The 25,031-nt window shown below is 27.1% G+C and overlaps 1 protein-coding gene and 1 long non-coding RNA gene across 4 annotated transcripts in view; both read right to left on the bottom strand.

Annotated features, from left to right (window-relative positions):
- Positions 1-25,031, bottom strand: part of dpr18 (defective proboscis extension response 18) — a 118,299-nt gene that overhangs the window by 44,470 nt on the left and 48,798 nt on the right. The window lies entirely within an intron of this gene.
- On the bottom strand, positions 13,217-13,493 carry LOC148235692 (uncharacterized). Its single transcript, XR_015809300.1, has 2 exons — positions 13,358-13,493; positions 13,217-13,277 (listed from the first exon to the last, which is right to left on the bottom strand). It is a non-coding gene; the product is annotated as an uncharacterized LOC148235692 (long non-coding RNA).

The raw sequence follows: 25,031 nt of genomic DNA, 5'->3' as shown, positions 1-25,031 counted from the left end.
AGAGAAGTATAATGTTAAAGAAATTAGAGGCTATATATATAAGTGGAATAATTTACAGATGGTTTGATATTTATATAAAAAAGAAAAAGCAAAAAGGAAAAATTAATTATGCTCAATCAAAAAAGAAAATATTATCTTACAGTGTATCAAATTAAGACCATTATTGTTTATAATATATAATAATAATCTAATTATTAATATATAACAATGTAAGATACACATTTTTGCAGACGAAACTTTATTTAATTGCATGTGTGATAATATAAAATAAGTCATAGATAGCTTTAATAAAGATTTAAGTATATTAGAGAGATGAAAAAACATAATGTACTAAAACTGAATTAGAATGTTTATTAATTATAACCCTTTGAGTAGTGAGTTAACTTATACACATTTGTTAATTTGTTAGTATACATCTGGTAGTGAGTTAATTTTACTATTTATTTTGGCATAATTATTTTTGTTGTAATTTATTTATTATTATTTTATATCGCATTTCTAGAAAATTATAGAAAAAAAATCAATATTTAACAACGTTTTGTAGCTTAGATTTATTTTATAACTTTTTTGTACTAGTATGTTTTAATAATTTATTTTAACGCTTTTCTATTAGTGAATTTCGTTAATATATTTTACATATATTTTTATAATATTCAGTGGAATTTCTTAAAATTAATTTAGGGGCTCTCAATATTTTTTTATAAAATTCATATTAAATATTTTGTGTTATGCTTATTTATTTCGTACTCTATTAACTTGTATTATTTTATTTAAAAGTAATTTACATGAAATCAAACTTAAAAAAATAATATATAAATATAATGTTTTTTATTTCTTATTGTTTTAGTTATACTTCAAAACAGTGAAAAATCGATCGCCGTATATGTACGGCGATACCGCTTAAATGATTGAGGTTATATTAAATAATAATGGTGAAATAAATTACAGATATTTTTAATAAGAATAGTTGATAATATAATATAATATAATATATAATATTTAGGAGTTTTTGTAATAGATAAAATAAAGTTTATAAAACAATATAATTACATAAATAAGAAAATGGTAATGAAATATAATAATTATCTAGGATGAGAAATATGTTAAATATAAATACAAATACTATTGAAGCTTTCTAAAGAAGCATTATCAAAACTCCTACAATCCTTATTTAAATATTTTTTTATATAAAAACAAAGATTCCAGTTTCTCCAAATTATCGAATCAAATAATAGTAAGGTAATTGATCTTTTCCGTGATCTTATATAATTTAGAACGCCGTCAAAAAAAACACTTACATCAGTATTAAGCTCGAACGTCATTTTGGAGCTTTTGCTGAATTAACACAGACAACCTTCAAGGTTAAAGAAAATCAACTGCTTTCATATAGACAAGCAGTCAATTTAAACATTAAAAGATATTTTTACTTAATTTTAAGAACTGCACAATTTACAAAAATATATTTCAAAACTAACGCGTGTGCTATGTTCATTATAATATATTATATGCAAATTTTGCTTGATATCTAAATTTGTTCAGATTTTCTGAACTAACTTAGTTATACTAAAATTTCACTCAGGTGTTTTAAAGGCTCTCAAATCAGCATTTATTCAGTAAGTCAACTAATTAATTCACTATTAAATCATAGTTTGCCTTTGTTTAAAAATTCAGGTCACTGCAGTCTTATCGTATTATATCACGTATGTATTATATACCTAAGTTTTTTTTGGTATATACTCAAACACAATTCTTGATTGATCGATTGCCAACACGAGCGCTACTAAAGCTTTCGATATTGCCACGTGCTCTATTTGTGGAAAGTTGAAAATTTGCGATCTTTACTGTCCAAATAAAGTCCTGGCATGGTTTCAGCATTGTCAACGTTGATTTATCGTCGGTCAATGACAGGCAATTAGTGAGATTTGTTTGGGGATATCCGGTCAAGCACAAAAGCTCGCAGAAGCGTGTAAGAGAAGCAGCGTTCCACTAGAACCAATCGATTCAAAACACCATTTCTAATGTATTATATGTACGTATGTATATATATATTGATAAAAAGAGATAATATACTTTTAAATAACTATAATTTTGCAGTCTGAAAGCTTTCGTTTGCAATGTAACAGACATTTTCAGGTAATGCTGAAATAAGCGTTTTTATACTATATTTATTTTATAATTACTATTTTTAATTACAAAGTCAACAAGAGTCAATAAAACATACGCTATTCTGATCATTTCTGTTGGACCTATTCTGACCACTAAACTTAACTCAAATCCGTCAAATAATTTTTATGCGTTACGTAACTTAATGTAACGTTAGTGTAACGGGGATTTTATGATACAAAAGAGCTTTATGCCAAATATTAGATAAATCTACAATGAACTGATCTGATTGGTAAAGTATTACTCTTTCTATTTTACATTACAAAAAAGCTCGATACATTAAATATATCTATCTAATATTTATAGATTTTTCAATTTTTAGAAAATTAAATGAACTTTCTCACCTAAATTAAAAAAAAGTGTTTTATAAAATGGGTTTATTAAAAGCCAAAAATACGGCTAATATACATGATAATATTAAATTGCAAACTACGTTAATTTTGAAAACTTTTCACTTTGCGTCAGGACCAATTTCGCACTCGCGTTACGCGACTTTTATGGCAAAACTCGATACAATGAAGGTTTTTAGTGACCTTAATTTGCGTAAATTTTACAAAACACTTTGTCGAACGTAATTAAAAAATAACCTTACTTATTATTACGCCCATAAATCGGACATTTTATACGGCCGCACATTAAATTAGACTGCCACCAAAAGATCAGCGTTAATATTATATTATACTATACATAGATAGGTATGTATAATAATTTTGGCACTATAGTATACCTATTTATCGCACATTTTATGGTGCCATCCGATTCGGTTATTGTTATGGCTCGTGCAGAAAGTCACCGAGGGGCTAAAATGGACACTTTTAGATTTATCGGTCAGTTATTATGTAGGGAACATTGATTCACTAGCTGAAAGTGTTGAGCGATATTATGTCAGTTAGTGTGAAACTGGGTCAGTTTTGCATAAAACTCGCGCTGACAGTTACAAAAATAATAATTCACTTTCGGAGAATATACGGCTTGGGTTACAATATTTTTTGCGAACACATTTACGAAAACAACGAGAAACTAATTTAAAAATAATTTTATAATTTTAAGTATATATCATAAATTAAAAAAGCATAGAAAAAATATATTAGCAACTCTTTCTAGGATATGCGTTTCTGTATTTAACAGAGCGTATTTCTGTTTGTCTGTTTTCAATTCCAAATTGCGAGCTTATTTCTAGAGGAGGTTTTGCTTGCATAAATAAATGTATATCCTTGGTATATTTAATTTTAATACTTTAGTGAATAAAGTAATTCATTTTTAATTTATTTAAATTAACGATATAAATACTACGACTACTAACTAATATTATATAAATAAAAAGCAGCCCCGAGGGAATATTTTCAAGCGATTGACTTAAAATATCAATAAGCTTACAGAAATAAATAGCTAAATTTATAAAATAAATCTTAATCCAAAATTTCAACCTCAACTATATAATATTTTCCTTTTACAATTTTTATTTTTAATTTTCCACAAACGTCAATTTATTTAAAAAATATTTTCAAGCAAATAATGACCAAAGTAAGGAAAACTAATATTATAAAAAAATATGCATATCAATTATGAAAATATTTGCTAACCATTTCTGATTTTGTAACCATATTTGAATACGGGTTAGGTTATGTCACAATTAAAACAATAGGCAATTAAACACGTACTTATTATAAAATAAAACACCACCATAAATGTCAACAACTTTTAAAGCATGCAAATGTATGACAGCAAATTAAACGTCTTACACCGAATCATATATAAAATAAATGTCAAACTCGAAATTCTGTTGTATCTAATGCATTGTAATGTTACTCAAAAGTTGATATACGCATTCGCAAATCAGTCGTTTCGTCATTATATAAAACCAAATTTAAGAAATATATACAAAATCATTGTGAATAGAACATTATAAACAAATCTTTATACACAAGGATTAGCACTTATATCATTTCATTGATAGATCATAGTATGTCAAAATCAAGTAAGTGTTTATAAAATATTTCTTATAGAATATTTAAAAAATATATAAAAAAATCATTAACCAATTTTTTCCGCAACCAGAAATTTAACTATAGACAACTACCAAATATAAATACTTTTATTAATTTTATAAATAAAATTAAAACTTTTATATGGCAAAGTATATATAAAACATTGACAAAAAGTTTAGGAAAAATATAGGCAACATGCAATGGTTTGATGGGCATTTCAATAACTTGATTTAAAATAAATATATCTGTCACCACAAATGAAAGCTAGAACATACTATGTACAAAGTATTATCTAAGCCCAGAAAAATTTTTAGCTAGAAATACTGTAACTGCTTATCGAAGAAAAATGAAATTAGATAGCAATAATAAATTGTTTCCCTATAATAATAATAATATAAACAAATAATAAAACTACAGATAAAAAAATAGCTAAAATATTCAATAAGCATCTCATTTTAATTGGAACATTTCTATTGGAGCATTTACAAATAAACTTTATTGATATCAATACTATTAGAAATCTGGCTTAAGTAAATTGATCTATTTATTTTTACCAAATTAAATTGGAACAGTCAGCTCATTCCTTAGTAAAATTATTTATTAAATATTTAAAAAAGGTTTTCTTAGATTGCCTAAAAACTGATAAAACAACTCCTTTATGCAAAGTTAATGATAAAATGATTACTAACAATTATCGCACTATATCTGTTTTACCAGTTCAATAAAAAAAATTAAATCAATATAACATATTTTTTTTTTATTATCTTTACAATGTGGATTTAGAAACAAATCCAATACAAAATATAAAGCTATTGATTAAATTAAGGAAATACAACAAAACTTAAGCGATTAAAATAAAGCTTCAGCATTATTTATAGACCTAAAAAAAGCTTTTAACACAGTAGGAGAGATATTACGAGAGAAATTAAATCATAATGAAATAGTAGGACCAACGCTAAATTTATTAAAATGCTATTTAAACAACAGAGAAGTAGTTATAATAAATGGTATACAAAGCAAATGTGAGGTGGTGAAGTGTGGAATTCCACAGGGTCCTGTTTTGCGATATTTATAATTAATTATATACATAAATAATTTAACCCTATGTAAACTTGCAGGAAGGATTCAACTGTATGTTGATGATACAACACTCATTTATATAGCTAAAACAAACATTGCTAATATAGCTAAAACAATCAAAGACAGAAAAAAATGCAATGTGATTCGATCCATATTAGGGAATATATGAGATTAAACAAATTAACAATTAATGAAAATAAAATGAAGTATATGATATTTAATGGTTACTTTGATATTACAATCACAGTCCATGATTCTCTTCTTACAAAAAAGTGAATAAATAAAATTTTAGGTCTATTTTTAGATGAAAAATTTAATTTTTATAACTATATTGATTATATATTAAAAAAATATTACTAACGTCAAAATTTTTATATAGGTTTTAAAACTTATTATCGTATAAAACTAGATTAAACATTTATTATGCACATATGTATGTCTTTCGTTTGGGGATTTAGAAATAAATCTAAATTAAAATCACATTAGGTTTTTTAAAATAGTGCTATAAGAAAATTGTAAATTTGCCTCTCGATGCTCATATAAAAAACATATACATGAAAACTAAAGTTTTGTCTATAAATATTCTATCAAAATATAAACCAATATTAAAAATAATGCTAAAGCGAAAATCGATTATAAATACTTAATTTAATTTAAGAAAATCGCTACATAATTATGAAATTAGATCCGCAGATGATTTACACATACCTCAAGCATTTTCTGTTTAGTTTGGCACAAATGTTTTAAAATATATTAGATTTAAAACTAATTGTTTTACTAAAAGCACCTTGACATAATTGCAAAGAATTAAAAAATATGTTTTTTGAATCAATACAACAAGAACTAACAATAAAATTAAGTTAATAAATAATACATATATGATTGTCATTTTTCTTTTACTATGTTTCGTATTTTTTTTATCTGTTCTTTTTAAATTTAATAATAAATATTGTAAGTGTACTTAATATATTTTTATAAACATATAAGTATTATATTAATAACTTTAATGTATTAAATTGTAACCGCAGAATGAGTTATTTCTTACTCATGCGGAATTACGTGAATAAATATATCAAAAAATAAAGTATACGAGAAAAAGCCAGAACAGTAATTTATTATGAATACGCTGTATGTGTATAATACAAATATACATACGAATTTATTATTAAAAACTGCATTTTTAAAATTATTAAATCATCTAAAAATATTTTAAATGACGACGTACGATTGTATAAATATCGCATGCCGAGCGAAGAATGATCTAAAGTTGTATTTACTCTGGCTTGATCGCTCTCAACGTGAAAATGGATAACGACAGCGGAGATTCTATATTGGAATGACAGTGATTGAATCCAATTAATTCAAAGCTAAGAGTTTATATATGCGTAGTGCAAATCTTTCACCGAAAGCTATATATTGATTCAGAATCAATTGCAAAATCTAATTGAAATAATAATTAAGGTATAAAAAGAAGCGGTGCTTTCACTGTTTGAATGTTTATTATAATTAATATATTAATAATTTAATCAATAAACATATAAAATACTAAGTATAATTACTTTTTTATACAGAAAAGTTTAGTATAAAAAACATACAACAAAAATAATTATCTCAACTTAGTTCCTTGTAGCTATCGACAAAACATTATTGAGAAGATGTATAGCTTAAGTTATGAATACGGGACGTAATCGCGACACTAACTAAGACGCTACAACTGAAAATCGATAAATAATCGACACCGCTTTTCAGCAACTAAGTACACACTATGTCAAAAACATTGTAAATGGATACATATACGATTATGTAGAGGTATCTAATATTCTTTTTATTAGTCATCCTTATCAAAAAAAAATTCTTCGCTTTGCTATAATATATAAAAATGCAGCTCAATTTTTTGCAATAATATATATCGTATCGCACAAAACATAAACCAGCAATAAATTATTAAAGTGACACGCGCTCCGCATAAAGAAACCGAGCGCTGTTGATACCTCATCGTCAACTGTAGCAATATTTATTTATGCTGAAAGTCACTCCAAAGTCCTAAACAGTATTTTAGATCATCGCCATAGAATACGTTTCGCTATGGCCATATAAATGTATGACTTTGATAAAGAACAGCAAGAGAAAATCACATAAATTTGTAATAATAAGAAAAATACTTGTCGGTGCGATGAGTACCAAAGTTCACATACTGATCTCTTAAAATAAATAGTTAACAAGATCGAATGTCTTTCAAAAGTCGATATAGACTTTTAAAAGCCATTCAATCAACTTCCAGTGATACAATAAGTAAATGATTATGTAACGATGCAGAAGAAACCACGTTGTTGCTAGACTAAAGCATGTGGACTTTGCTTATTTATTTATTAAAATCATGACCACTGTGAACTGATAGATTAACCTAATGCATCACGATGGACAAAAGTATTTTAAAATACAAGCAAATATATACATACATACAAGCACATTTATGCACACATAGAAATACGAAAACAAGATAAAATAACAGACACAAATCACCTCAACAGGTGTGTATTTTCTTATATGAATTGAACCAAAACCTCGTATGTGCACGATAAAATATCAATATCTAGATGCACAGTATTGAGCAGACAAATGGCCTTTGCCAGAGAAGAGTAAAAAGTGCTTTAGTACTAGACTTTACTGGCAAGAACAGTGGACGCGACGAGGACTATCACCACCTTCCGGAGCCCACATTTGGAGCTGCTGGAGCACCGAAGGATTGTCTATGATGCCTTTGAGAAATTTCCAGAAGTGTTTAATTATATAAACACTTTTGCGAGTTGCCAACGAAACGTATCTTAGTGCTCCCAAAATAAAAGTATTCCTTCAAGTATAAATAATGAAAGAATTTACGCTGTACTTTTTTCAGCTTTAATTCATTACATTGACTCATTACGCACGGAATCCAAATAAAAGAGCTAGTTTCTAGACTGAAGAATCATAAAGGGTGTCATACTAAAGTATTCATGAAGAAGCACGCATTTCTTAAGATAAAACAAAGCATTTTTAGCGATCTCCTGTGAGTCTGTAATATGCTAGCACACCGAAATTCTTAGTAAAATAAGACCTGTCTAGAATATATCCACCGAAATGGTAGGAATATTCCACCGGGATCAACGACCTTAAAAAGGAAATTGTATGACATTTTTTTACATTGAAAGGCAATTAGTTATAGCAAGTTCACTTTCATAAAGAATTGAGATCCTCCTGCAAGTCGAGAGAATCCGAAATCGACATTTTGCATTTTTTTTAAAATTCATCAGCATATAATAAAATATTAAACAATGCATTGCTGTTTCCATGTCATTAATAAACAATAAAAACAGCAATGGACCCTGGTTGGATCCTTGAGGTACTCCAAAAGAAATCTTATATCGTTCTAAAAATGAATTTTCATACTTGAACTGATATATATTGGTCAAGTAATTTGAGAATAGGTTAAGGCGACATTCAGAAATCCCGGAATTATATCATTTTTTTACAATAATGCCTGTTCAAAATCTGTGTATATATCGTTCACTTGTACATTAGAGTCCAATCATCTTGAAATAAAGTTAGAAAAAACTATAAGATTAGTGACAGTGGATAGAGATTGACGGAAACCATGTTGCTGCTCCAGAAGCATACACCTGCAATGATTAAAAATGTATTTATGTAATATAATTTCAAATAATTTTTCAGGTGCTGAAAGCAACGCTATTTGCCTGTTTTTATTAATCTGAGACTTGTCACATTTGACTAATAAATATATTTGAGAAAAAATATATCAAGTTGTATGTTGCTTGATAGCTTATTTTTCGACTCCCGATGTTGGGATCATCTTCTTCAAAATATGTATAAAGTACAACTATTAATATAATATAAAATACATTGTTTTTATTATAATAGTGGGTTTAATGTAAAAAGCAACCCAATTTAATTAACACTTACGAAGACAGCGAAGGTATGGTACAATTTAATTTTCTTGACCCCTCATACGCGCAAATTAATTAACAAGGCGATAAAACTTTATTCTCGCGCCGAGTATAATCTCCACCAAAGCGCGCCGAATAAATTAGGCATTTCATAGTGTGTTGTAAACGATATTTTATGGGGGTTTTAAAGCAATTCACTTTTCCAGCTCCGAGCACCAAAAAAGTAATGGAAATGTGCGAAACTCTCCGTCGTCGGCGACAATTTGCAAATTTAATTCTCGCCGTTTAGAAGTCTGATATCGTGCGGATTTCCGGCTATGCACACTTTATGATAAGGGCGTATATCATTTTTGGGCAGCTTGCGTGTATATTTAAAGTATAGAGCGTTTAATCGCGAAACTCTGGGTATAAATCATGACGATGGAAGTTTCCGCGTTCGTAGTTTAAGTTCCAGAGTGCCAAATGTGACCTAATTTGCCGGAGATTTAGGCAAACGCTACGATTTATCACTTCAATTATTTTTATGCGCTAAATTACGCATGTACAGCGCAGAATTTACATATTTGAAAAAAAATATTTTACACGTAATAAATTTCATTAAATAGGAAGATCTGTAAGTTGCTCTAATTATGGTTTTCTTATTATGTTAGATATGCATTGATTTATTTTCCTCCCATTTGTACTTTTTTAATACAAACTCGATAGATAAAAACGTATACCTAGAATTTATTTCTATTAGTCATTAGTGGTCTAGCAACGAGACACGTATTTAAAATAATTATACAAATTATATGTAATTCAAACATTGCTTTATGACAGTAGAAAAATCTCAGAAATAACAGAAATACTCGTTTAAGAATCGTCAAGGCAATTAAAAACGTCTTAACAAAAAAAGAGTTGAACGAATAAATTGTGAACAAGAAATTTAAATTATAATAAAATAGAGCCGTTAATTAATAAAATTAATTTTTTAATACAATTATCTCAAAGATGAGTCATACAAAATTTTTCAAATATTAAAAACAGAACAAATAGAATATAAAGTCTTTAATGAAAAATGGAAAACATACACACAATGTAGAAATATGGCAGTCAAAGTATTAAAAATGGCTAAAAAGAAATGGTATGAAAAATTGATAGATGAAATACAAAATGATCCAAATAAGATGTGGAAATCAATAAAACAATTAATTAATCCAACTCAGCAAAACGACATAATAAAAATGGAAATTAATGGAAATATATATCAAGATCCTTATATAATAGCAGAAAAAATGAATACATATTACATTGAGAGCATAGAAGAAATTGTGAATTCAATACCAAGGATTAGTAATTTAGTACAATATAATAATAAAGCAATAATTGTAAAATTTAGTAAATTTAAATCAGTATCATTAGATGAAATTCATAACATAATATGTAAATTTAAAAAAGGAACTAGTACTGATGAACTAGATATAAATATAATTAAAGAAACTAGAATACTAGATATAAATATAAATAATAGGAACTAAATTAAATTATTTAATAAATAAAGCACTCTCCTTAGGAGAAATGCCTAAAAATTTAAAGATTGCTACTATTGTACCTATACCTAAAATAAAAAATAGTAAAAAAGTTGAAGAAATGAGACCAATCAACATGCTACCGTGTATAGAAAAAATAATAGAAGAAGTAGTAATCAAACAATTAAAGGAATTTATTACTTCTCAAAACATAATATGTGAACAACAATCGGGATTCAGAGAAAAGCATTCCACTGAAACTGCATTACAAGTAGTGATAAATGATTGGCTGTTGGCTAAGGATACAAACAAAATCATTGGAGCAGTTTTCTTGGATTTCAAGAGAGCCTTCGAAACAATAGACAGAAAAATAATGTTAAAGAAATTGGAGAGTATAGGTATAAGTGATATAGTTTTAAGATGGTTTAATAATTACTTATATAAAAGAAAACAAAAAGTTAAAATAAATAATGTATATTCTGAAGAGAAATTAGTGTCTTATGGAGTACCACAAGGGTCTAAATTAGGACCATTGTTATTTGTTTTGTATATTAATGATATAGTTAATAACGTAAAAAAATGTAAAATTCATCTATTTGCGGATGACTAGAGATACGTGTTTTTAGCATCTATTTTCGAAAAAAATAGCATTTTGATGTTACAATTTAGCGTTTTGGAGCAAATAAAGTAACAATTTTTAGCATCTATTTAGCGTTTATTATTTTAATTAATTTATTTTAAACATAATTTAATATAAAATATGCAATTCAGTAGTAGAAAACATTAAAAAATAAGTAAATAGATGAGAATTTCTTTATTAATATAAAAGACATTAAAATTTATTAAAATATAGCATAGAACATGTCTCAATGGATGATTCCTTAAGTCTAGTACGACGATCAGTGACAACTAAATTATAAGTGCTAAAGTAGCGTTCTGCATCTACACTGTTTGCAGGACACCAAATTGATTGTATGGTCGCATTACCAAATTCCACATGTTTTATTTTTGTGGCAAGTAAGAGTTGGAGTGTGTCTGTTTTTACTCCACTTTTAATACTAGATACTAAATTATTAAAAAAATGTGAATAACCCTCTAAACATTGGATCGTTGTTAATATCGAAAATAGAGGTAAATTCATAAATAATAATAGTACTTCGTCGCTTTGGAAATTGCATTTACTTCCAGCTACAGATGGATTGAACAGTTGGTTTAATGATTCATAAAAAAGATTAGTCTCATTTATAGATAAATGAGACTCGAGTTTCAATAGAGCTTTACCGGAAGCTTCCTTGAGCATATTTATTAAATCTTTTTTTGTATTTTCATTACTTTCAAGAAGTAAGTTTTGTGTTTCGATAGGAAAAATGCCACCCATATTGTAATTTAAGGAATCTTTTATCCCCATAATTTCTTCCCACAATAAATGAGAAAAGGGGTACAAAGATCCTTCCAGTTTGTTCATTAAATTGGTAAATTTATCGCATATTTCGCTAACATATTTACATTCAATTTTTAATCTAATTGTATCGGACTCATATAATTCAATGATTTTTTCTTTTGTAACATTTCTTAATTCCGAGCTTTTAAAAAAATTAATTAAGGCATCAAAATAAGTGTCCAAATATCTAACTGATTTGAACCATGATTTCCAGCGAGTTATGACTGGACTTGGAAATAGCACCGCTGGAAGATCTGGGTATGATATTTGCAAAAATGCAATATAATTTGATTTCATTTTTCTGGAATGCAAAAATGCTATTTTTAGTTTACTAATGTATTCATTCAGCAATTTCAACTCTTTCATGAATGTATTTCCCACCAAACTAATTTTGTGAGCCCAGCATTGAAAATGAAGCATTTTATTGCCAATTAAAACATTGAGGCTTTTATAACAAGCTGTCATATATGGCGCTGAATCTGATACAAATCCTACAATATCAGAATACGAAATTTCATACTCTTTAAGAGTATCTACTATTGTTTGCGAGCACGTCGTAGCATTAGCTGTATCTAAAAAATTACATGATGCTAAATACACATTTTGTTCACTTGCAGGTAACACTGTTTTAAATAAAACTGCAAACACACATCGTCCCATTTTATCAGAAGTTTCATCCACTATTATTACAAGAGGTTTGTTTTTTATTTCTTCTAATATTTCTTTCTTCATATCTGCTCCACATATTGGAACATATGTTCTCCGTAAATGATCTGCACACGGTAATTCACCAGATCCCTGGACATATTGACTAAAATATTGTCGCACTGCAGGATGGTCTAACTTTGCTAGCGGTATGTTAGCTTTAAGACACATGCTAACGGTATTTTTTATAAATGCAGATTTTTCTTGCCTTTTGACTACAATGTTTGGAATTGTTGATTGACGAGTATGACTTGTGGAAGGTTTTGAAACTCTTTTTTTATGGCTATTTGATTGTAAATGTTTGGTTAAATTATCTTTCTTTTTCCAATCTAACTGACAATTACAATGCCGGCACATTAAATTATTGTCATCATTTATATAAAAACCATCTTTTTTGTATGCTGCAGCTCTTTCTTTAATATCAACATTTGCTCGACCCATATTGTTGAAACTGAAAAAATACATATAATATTAATATTTAATAAACGTTGTAATAAGTAAAATAAAATAATCTTTGACATGTAAACTCACCAAGAGATTGTGACGAATAATTCATTAATTTGTGGAAGAAAACAGTTCTGAACGTATGCTCGCGTGCATATGTCAACAACACATAACCTCAAAAGATGCGAATGTCAATGTAGCGTCATAGACCACAGACAATAAGTTAAGCAGCTTAACTTATTGTCTGTGGTCTATGACTAGAGTTCGGGCAGACTGACCATAGACATTGAGAATCGATATTTGGAATAATTATTTTGCGATTTTAATTTTTTCACGTCTATTCACATATTTCAACAATTTCGCAACAATTTCGCATATATCACGTTTATCGCTTTTATTTCGCATTTATCGCAAAACGCGATAATCACGTATCTCTACGGATGACACATTAATGTATTGCATAGGTGATAACATTAAAGAAATTGTAAATAATTTAAATAATGAATTAAGTATATTAGAAATATGGTTAAAGAATAATGTACTTAAATTAAATGAGAATAAAACTAAATGTATGTTTATTAATTATAAAAATGTTTTAGATAATAGTAACAAAATAGTAATAAATAACTCTAGTATAGAAATAGTGGATAATATAAAATATTTAGGAGTAATTGTTGATACAAAATTAAATTTTAAAGAACATTGTAATTACATATTAAAAAAAATTGGTAGAAAAATAGGTTTATTATCTAGATTAAGAAATATATTAAGTATAAATACAAAAAAAATAATTTACAATAGTATAATATTGCCCCATTTTAATTATTGTGCAACACTATAAAATATGTTAAATAAATTAGATAAACAAATGTTGCAAAAATTACAAAATAGAGCAATGAGAGTAATTTTAAATAAAAATAGATTAACTAATTGTAAAAGTATGATTGATAGATTAGAATGGTTGAATGTTCAAGAAATATTGAGTATGAATGTTTTAGTATTTATATATAAGTTAGAAAATAATATGTTACCACACTATTTTAATAAGTATTTAATAAGAAATAAAGATGTACATAAATATAATACTAGAAATAGAGAAAATTTAAAGATAATTAAGTATAAGAAAACGAGTACGGCTAGGGGAATTATGTACGGAGGTTTTGATTTATATAAACGTCTTTCAAGAGAAATCCGAAACAGCAAAAATATAACGGGTTTCATAAATGAAATAAAAAAACACCTTCGTACATATAGAAATAAATTATAATATTAAGTCTTTATTATCGAATATTTTTATTTTTTCTTTCTGTTATGTATTTTTTATATATTTTTATATATGTTTACTAAATTTGTTAGATGTAAAGATTAGCTATTAAGCTAAATAAATTAATAAAATAAAATAAATAAATAATAAAGATAATTTTGATTTAAAATCATTATCTGTTGCAAGAAGAAAAAGCAATAAAATTAATAATAATATATAAAGATAAAAAATCATTAAAAATAAGAACTGTTCTTTCTTACGTCTAAGCTAACATAGCCATATTTCATTGGACGACATATTTTGGAGCGATTTCGATGCCGTGTTTGGACTTGGGCAAGAGTAACTCTCAAAAGTATAAAGCCTCTGTCATTAGATCATCTTTAAATGTTTTTTAATTATCAGAAACATACTTTTATAATTCAATAAATTATTATATACAACATTTAATTGTATTTCATTACGTTTCAAAATTAAATAATGCATAACATTACTATAAAATATGATTTTTTAAATGACTTTTTGAATGTCAATCAGAAATACTAAACTATATTTGTCCATTACATATTTTAAAGTAAATCATTCTAAAAATCATCTTACGATAATTCAGAATATTACGGTCGAACATCTCTTTGATTGTGTTTATTTTTGTCGAGATGTGAGGTAAATGTTGATACATTTTTCAGCTCTTTCGTTGTGCATAATACATATGGCACTGGCTGTACATTTTTCGGCGCTTCGGATTATGAAAGATAAATTCCTGCCATTAATAATTTTCCGATAATAAATTATATATTGGATATTTTATCGCTTCGCCGCACACGCGTTCGAGCGCGGTTTGACTTTTTATTTTCCGATAATATTTCAGGTTCTTTTACACCTGTAAACAGGCATAAATATTTATGTCTGTTATTAGTTACAAATTTATTTCGAAAAACGTACGAGTTTTCACCGTTAGCTAAAGCGAATTTTCGATATTCAAAACCGGGTTTTCTTTGATTACGTTTATAAAAAAAATCGTATTACTTTATTACCTAATATAATTTATCACAAAGTAATTTGCGTATCACACCTGGTACGAATTTTTCTGAAAAATTATTGCTAAAAAAATTTGATGAATCTTTTACAACTTTTTTCTATCACATCTTTCTTGGGAAATACAATAAACAAGTCATTTGATTATCAAATTGCAAATACTAAATTTTTTATTAAAATAATGTTGCCTTATATATTAAAGTAAAAATATACTTTTAGGTCACAAATGGACCGTGTTCGATAGATTGTTACCGATTCGTAATTTCATTAATTATGAATAAGTGCGACACATCAAACACATTACAGTGTCAGGGTAAATAGAAGCTCAGAAGTAATTCGCTAATGGCGCATTTTGAATGTATGTATGTACATTACATATAAGCGCAAGGTAAATAATCGAAAGCGTAAAACAAATATCGCTAAATGATATACTCGAAACTCAAAGTGTAAAGTAAAACAGAGGCACTATTTAATAAAATCAAACTATAGGTAATGTTTACATAATACCTAAGGGTATAACATTGATTCTGATGTATTTTATATGCTAACATTTTAAAGTAATTTTATGTAAAATATGTGACATATATGAAAATACAATAAAAACCGATTAAAAAGTGAGATATTAGAATTTTTTTGCGTAAGGCAAATAATAGTTTGTATAATTCAATAAAATTGTCACGAATTTATTTGCTTGAAATTATCATAAAGCCAAAATATATATGTTTTTTTGAAATAATATTACGACCTAATTATTCATTATTAAACAGGTTTTCTATTCATTAGAGCTGCTCGCATTAAACATATAAAATAATAAATAAAAACTTAGAATTCAGACACACACTTTGAAAGACTTTAACCTTAATTTAATATTTACTTTAAAAGATGGTTAACCATCAGCTCTTTTAAAACTGTACCTTTCGCGACTACTACTCTAACTATCTGTTACACAACTACGACACTGAGAACTCAAATTATTGATAATTGTTTTGCATATATTAAATGATAAGTAAAATATTTGATATATAAATTTTCTTAGCGTCTAATTGTGTATGTTTATTCCCAAACACGAAAAATATTTTATTATAATTAAATTTATAAAATTAAAGGAGGTATTTATATTATATATTAATGATGATCCACAAATATTCCAGTAACAAATTATTTTTTTATACATATACCCCTCGACTTTCGAACGTTCGACTTTCGCACAATTTGCTGTTTCGCACATTTAAGAAAACACAATTTTTTTAATTTTTTTTAAAAAAAAAAAAAAACGTTTTGATAGCGGTGAATCTTTTGCTTTAATCGGACGTTCATATGATACAAATAGGTCTACGATATGTTCAATTTAGCAAAATAAAAATGTAATTAAAGAATACGTTCAAAATTGTGGATAATAAAGATATATTTCCACAACTTTTAATGATATGTTTCCAAAAAAACACAGAAAAAAAAACATGGATGAAATGAAAAATTTTTGTCATTGTAGATCGATGACCAACATCAAAAAGATGTCCCTCTGAGTATTTCAATTATTTAAGCAAAAGCTCTTAGTTTGCACAAAGCTTGTAAGGATAGATTAAAAAATATTTTAACACGGTTTTTCAAGCAAGTAACGGTTGTTTTTACAATTTTAAAATGAGGTATTCTTTTCATAATATTAAATTCACTGGAGAATCGGCTGATGCAAATAAAGATGCTGCAAAAGAATTTATTTCCTAAATATCCAAAACTATTAAAGATGTAGAATATTCCTCTAGCCAAATATTTAATGTAGATGAGACAGGTTTATTTTGGAAAACTCTTTAACAATGAAAAATATGAATAAAGCCTTCACGCACCTTGACAACTTTTTAAACATTATAAAAATTGTGATCCAAATGAAGAACGCATATCTCAAGTGCGTGGGGCGATCAATAAAAACATTGCATGTTATAAAATACTATATGAAGAAAAGAAAAAGAATAGTGGAAAACAGTTAACTCTTGATAACTTTTCAAAGGAAACGTCCGCAAACTTCACTTAAACGCGTCTCTTAAACGCCTCTTAAACATTTTATATTTACTTAATAAATAAATATTTTAAAATACACATAATCTTTATTTTTTTTACTTCCCTCGACTTTCGTACATTCAACATTCGCACACATTTTCAGGAACCAATTATGTACGAAAGTCGAGGGCCGCCTGTACGTACTTATTATTTTTGTGTGTGCATATATATGTATTATAAAATTTTAGACATTAATAATAAATGTAAGTCAGTTGTTTTGTTGATACTTTTTGCGACACAGGAAATATAAAAAGACGCATAGTCTAGAAGTTGCATTTGTATTTTTAAAACAATTAAACAAAGCTGTAATATTATTCATATTATTTTTGCAGGAATATAAACATCAGTACTTTGCTATCTATATGCGCGTATACTATTTGCAAATATGCACAAAGAATTCTGTTTGTCAGAAATTTAAAATACTATAATACATAAGAAAATAAAAACAATGTGATACCATTTTATCTTCGTCGTTTGTAACAATTTTAGAGTAAGAAATAAACATTTCTATATAAAATAATAAGTATACTACTGTGGGATTTATACAAAATAAAATAAATTTAACAAAAGTGTTTTACAAACAAACCTTCAGCAAAAAATATTATGTTAAAAAAAGCAAAGAACAGGATGTAAACATTAACGTCGAGAGACTTATTATTTACTTCACCAAATATTTTTAAATATTTTGGTGAAAGAGTGGCAATGTGACAGATTAGGTTACTGCAAAAATATTTTATTGAAAGCTTGTTACGATATAAATAAAATATTATGATAGGAGAGATCGGCGGACGAGGCGCCGCCGGTCGTTGTACTACGCCGCCGTCACGTCATCGTTACCAGAGTACTGCTTTGTTTTTTGCCACATTAAGTAAATCGGATTTGCGATAATTTATTGTTAGCAAAGAGGGACCACAATGGTTTCGTTTTTAATGTGTTTTATAATAGTTATCTTTTTTCCCATTGATTTAAATTTTTGTAATGTGTAAGAAAAATTAAAGAATGCTTATTTATGGGTGACGCATTAACAATATTTACTTTGACATAAACTTATGCATTTCGGGAGCCATTAAAAATGATTTTTGACAAGTTTTGAGTTAAGAAGTTAAATTGAAAGCCTGAAAAAATGCCATTATCTGGACCTAGACAATTGAATTTGTATGAGTTTACAAGGCTTAACAGCTAATAGTGGCAATTCATAATCAGAAAAAAGAAACTGCTGCTTTTTTTTGTGTATGGTAACGACTAACAAATATACAACAAACAATGTTGTTAATTTAAAGTAGAAAATGGGTCGGGCATTTTAAAGAATGAATTGAAAAGCCATTTGTTGTAACTTTTTAATTCATTCTAAAATTAAGAAAAATATTGACGTTTCTAGAATTCATATTAAAAAATATATACTTATTAAAAAATATATAAACATAGTTATAAATAAAAACTAAAATAAAATGATTAAAATATTTTTATCTATATTTTTTAAACCTTTTTAGTTGAATATAAAAAACTGAATTTTTACTTTGTTTTAAATATATAAAATACTTTATTATTATGTATTATAAGAGCTTTTTCCACGATGAATTTTAATATAGCTTTACGTTGCTCAAACCATCCAACTTACATTATAATACCACAAAATTAATAAAAAGTTGTAGTGCATTATGAAACTTTTTCCAGCTTATTTTTTTGCAATGGTTTAAAATAAATTTTTCGTTAAGATGCCATATATTGCATTTTATAACACACAATACAAAAGACATGTTTTGTTCATTTTGTCTGCACTGAATTACATAATTTAGATATACATAAATACAATATAACTCAGCGACAAAGAATCTAGAGCACAGAAATTAAAAACTTCTCTCTGATATATTAAATTAAAGTTGAGCTACGACTTGGTCGTTTAACTATTAGTACGATGCAATAATAAAAATAAAAATATACTAATACAATAATATATTTATACTGCAAAATATTACTTATGTACCTCATATTTTTTGTTACTCAATCCTAACTGGAATAGTTAAAAATGTAAATGCACTGTACTAGTGTTATTCTTTGCCATTGTTTTCTAATAAATCAAATAAACAGCTGCATAAAACCTTTTTAGGATTTAATTTGCTTTGTAGTTAATGTGTTTTTATATTAATAAATTCTATTTGAAAAAGTTGTCAATTAACTAGAAATCTAGATGTCACGCACTAATTTGTTTTTAAGATTTTATTATATTTGCTCAAGACCATCTAAAATATATTTATCTAGCTAAATATTATTTATTAGGTTCTGCAACGTCATAATTCATAGCATGATTTTTTCATAGGACATGTTTTAAATTATATTAATAACATATTAAAGCTTTGTAAATCTGATCAAGTTATGGTATGGTATACATTCATACAAATACAATTTTGTTCATTCTTATCATGGCAATTGAACGCGGCTAAATTAGAGACAAAGCAATCTGCAAACACGTTGTTTAAAATAAAAGTTAGGCACCCACCGGGTAGTCCGAGGGTTTTTTTTCTTTGTCTTTCACTCGCAGTGTAACTTTTTAGATTGAATGCGAATATTGAATAAAGTATTCCGTTGTGACGATAAAATTTTATTACGAGGCGCGTAAGGGCACCTTGAGGATGTGCTGTGATGGATTTTGTTTTTGGCACGCAGACAAATAAACAGAGTGTACCATCAAATGTATGAATAAAGTAATTGAAATTATTTTCAAATGTTGGACCTCATAATAAAAATTCCATGTTATAATATTTTTGTCGTCATATATAAAAATAAAACACTGTGTTTCAGCGTGCTTGTATGATGTCACGAGTAGCGGAACTATGTCGTACAAAAGAGAGGGAAGGGGAGGGGAAGTACGTATTTCAGAATACTGAAAAACTTTTTGTTATCACTAAGCACTAAATGCATATTATTTAAAATGTTTTGTTGTCATTGCAGAGCGACCAGAATGGTGTCGCTTATAGAGATGCACCCGACAGTGATATATTTCATAAAATACAAATAAATGGATTTTAAATAATGTATTAGATTTAAAAGAAACGCTCACATTAATGTATAAAAAATAACCTTAATTATTATATATCAAATGGACCTTGAACCCTGAATATAATATATGCTATGTGTGGATCATTACTTATTGTGATATTTTATCATTGTCAAAACTCTTTTCTCCATGGCATCCATTTGCCTCTTCTCGAGCGCAACACAAAAAGTCATGGCCATAATTTTACGCCCACACTTTACGGTTAAAGCCAATATGTTATATTTTTATTGCAAGTTGTGGCATGCTGGATATTTTTCTCTAAGATTATATAATATTTGTAATCGTGGTTTGTTATTGAAGCATTCAGTCCGAAACACTAGCTTTTTTAATACACATTAAAAATATTAGCCATTAGTATGCAATATTAAAATAATAATAACTTACTTTATATTAATAAAAATGCTAAGAACTTAATAATGGCCCTAAAAGCATAATGAAAGTGTAGACGTTTCACATTATTAGAAAATAATCCTTTAATCTTTAGGTTTCTAAGATATTGGGTATGAGACGTTCGTGATTTTTAATTAAATAATTGCCACGAAAATTAGATGTTATTATCAATATATAAAACGCAATAATCATGTCATTACGTTTAAACTATAAATAAAAAAATAATTAAATTAGTCGCTAAAAATAAAGGATCATACAGTCGTATTATTCACGGAGCGTCCTTACTTCGCACGCTGTTTCATAACATTCGTCCATCTGAGACACGGAGCTACAAAGCAAATCTATTGATTAAAAAAATATTCTGTCTGCAAAGAACAAATGGAATAAAAAGTCAATTTCTGTTTGCCTAAAGCTTTTAAGATCTTATTTTTTACATATACTATGCATTTTTTTTCAAATAAATGTTGTTTGTTATATGTTACATTAAGCGAGTATTACCAGTGAAGCTATATTTTCACTAGCATTTTAGTGAAACCATATCTAAATAAATTTCCAGCGGTAGATATACATATATTTCTATTATTGTAAATACATTTTTAACTGATAGGCGCTAGTAAAATTATATGCTTTTCTATAAAACTTAATTTGATAGTTTTAAAACCACGCCCAACCCAAACAAATTCAGCAGTTAGTTTTAAAACCAGATCATATGCTCCATGTATAAATACAGTATTTTTGATATTGATCAGTGCAAATATAAATCAATTTTTTTATTACATTTCAACTAAACTAGTAATACACATTCACTGTAACAATTAAGTAAAACCCAGACTTGACCTTAACGAAAACATTTACGAACTTTTAATAAGTGGAGTAAGGATTGGTTCACTATTTCAATGGTCATTATTAAATAATCCAATATCACACACTTTATAGACAATTTAGCAGGTAATGTTCACAATAAGTTTCTCGACAGAAGTCAAACAATTACTGCTATACGACTGAAATGTGTCAAGAAAGTTGTATTTAAATAACAGCAGAGAGTTTAATTAATTGTTAAATCATATCCAAATTTGTACCTGTTATTAATTTACCTGCAAATTATATTTTTAAACAAGTTAACGAATTATTTAAGATTTTTTTATTAATTATTTAAGATTATTGTACTAGCTAATATTTTATATTTATTTGGAAAAAGAGAAATGGTGACTCACTAAAAAGTCATATGCTGTAAATAGAATCCGTCAGATATATATTTGTACTAGTGAAAATATATTTCGATTTAATTACACTCAAATATCAGTGTGAAAATATAATTTTACTGGTAATACAAATTCACATTACAATCAATGTAACATACTGTGTATTTATAAAATTTGGTACTGTATATTTGGTTATGCAAAGCACAGTATTTAAATTGCTACTTTTATTACCAAAAATCAATACACTATTACTACTGTTAATATTTTTTATATTCAAATTTAGTAAAACATTTTCGTAAAAGGGTTTAAGATATTATTTAATTTCATAAATCGCTATAAGAAAAAAATTGCATATTTAAACTATTATTTTTATATTAAACTATACTACCATTAATAGCAAATATATTATTAAAATATAGCTATGCATCTAAAGGCACGTTTTTAACATTTATATATTAAACTTGTAATTTATAAGATATTTTTATGATTTTTTCGTCATATTTCACTAAATTTATTTCAGTTCGTGACTGTAGCGATTTCGTTTCATTTCCATTTTACGTGTTTCTTGTGTCTCATTGCTGTCAAATTTTGACAGAACTTTAATTGAAATTTAAATATGAATCATATTTATTTTAATATTTTTATTCACTAAAAAAGCTATTTCCTTAAGAAATATACCTATTAAATATACGAATTATAATTACCCCAGAATAATTTAAATTGATATCTAATTAAAAAATTTGAAAGTCATAAAGGTTTTTTAAAAATAAAATTATAATATAGCATTGAGTAACCTTGAAAATTACCTGTCAATGAAATTTGTTTATATTATTTATTTTAGAAACACACGATATAATCGTACAATAAACACCTGCAGAACATTTAGAATTGTTATATAATCGTTTTTTAATTATATACATTGAAAATCTTAATAACAGAATTGATCCATACACGTTTAAGCTTGTAAACATTATTTACAAATAATTACTAAAAATGTTTTAAACAGTTTTAAGTTCATATTGCAAACATTTTAAAGCCCTCGCATAAATCCAGAAGACGTCGTTCTAAGCACACTTGGCTTATTTATTTCTGAGTGGGTATAAACAACACTAAGGGGGCATAAAATATTTGTAAAGTTTACGACACTGGTGTTAAAAAGTAAGAAAGGCAGTTCAGTGTACAAGTTTGATTATGGTCAACATTGACAATTTAAAACCTTTGCTTAAGCCCAATATATAACAATAAAAAACCCAAGGATTTTAAATTAAAATATTATTGTATTATTATTTGAAATGTTACAGCGACTTGCGGATCAGCAAGTATATAAAATAAGATATCCTAGATTACACGCAACCATCCATGATTGATGTACGCCTCAATATTTGATACCCCGGGTCGGTTGGTTAGATAGTTCTATATTTAATGTTTCGAACTTCAATTTAACCCACATCATCGTTTTTTGCAGTAAACAGTATACTCGTCTGTCTATCTATGAAAACCCAGGATTTGCCAGAAATGATTGATATTGAACGGATTGAATTTTTTTTAGCCATTTTACCGTTCAATGTGCGATGCGAGATTGTCTTTTTCGTATTTCTATGCGATCATCCACCGCTGTGTAACAAAATACGTTTTTTTTATTATTGTTCAGCATCAAGCGTATCTATCTACACTTCAATCTCACTGAGAGTGTTGACATTTATATACATACATCGCATAGTACAATACATACGTTTAAGAATGCGCGCAGGATGCTTGAATGTAATATGATACATAGCATATGTGCATACTTGAGCAAGATGGTTTACAATATATTTATTGGAAGTTAATATTGGTTGGATATTTCAAGGCATCATAATGGACTAATACGCTAGTGGCATAAATTTTTAGAACGTTTGTTATATTCTCAATTGCTTAGTTATATATTAAAATTTAACCCTAATACGTCACTATGGTCGAAAGACTATATTTACAAAAGATATTATGATAAAATAATATATAGTAAGAAAGAAAAAAATATAAATGTGAAAATTCAATAACATGAAAAGGAGCAGCGAGACTGACTTCGCAACCCTTTAAAATTAATTTAAGTCCACAAGAACGTCCTGTCTTTATTTAAGATCTCAAAACCTCATTTAAGATCTTAGCGCTTAGTGTTTTCTTGTTCATTAAAAAAACTATATTTAAAAAAAAAACGAAGCAAACGAATTTTTCAACAATGAGTCACCCCTTATCTCGCCGTTTTTGGAAATTTAGTTAATTTAATACTTGTTTATAATTATTTATATATATGTTTCATACCAAAAAAAAAGCAAATGTAAATAATCAATGGTCGAAATAGTGTTTGGCCTAGACTGGTGGCCCTGAGGTACACCGTGAAATATTATTTTCTCTTTCGAGATAAGCATAATTTATTTTAGTGATTTAGCTAAATTTATATTTTTCAAATAATTATCAAATTATGGTAAAACTATTTTACTTGAACATCAAATCACTAATTTCTTTAAAATTATTATTATTTTTTAGGTAATAATACTGCGACTGGTCTGTATTTATTTAAGCATATTTTTTACATTTCTAAAGATCAGAAAAATATATAAAATACCTGTTAAAGGAGCAGCACGACTATATCGCAAATTTTAAAAATTAAATTCAAAACCAAATCAAACCCAGAGATAGCTACTGAGTAGAAGACGAAAAAGTTTCTTTGAAAACAGAACAGAAATCAGCAATATTTTGTGAACCATTTAAAGATTTTTTATCAAA

The sequence above is a fragment of the Plectrocnemia conspersa genome, unplaced genomic scaffold (genome assembly GCF_051122295.1).
Source record: "Plectrocnemia conspersa isolate PC_06_02 unplaced genomic scaffold, ASM5112229v1 ptg000004l, whole genome shotgun sequence".
Classification (NCBI taxonomy): domain Eukaryota; kingdom Metazoa; phylum Arthropoda; class Insecta; order Trichoptera; family Polycentropodidae; genus Plectrocnemia; species Plectrocnemia conspersa.
The sequence above is the reverse complement of the archived record's forward strand: the minus strand, read 5'-3'. Positions and strand labels throughout refer to the sequence as shown.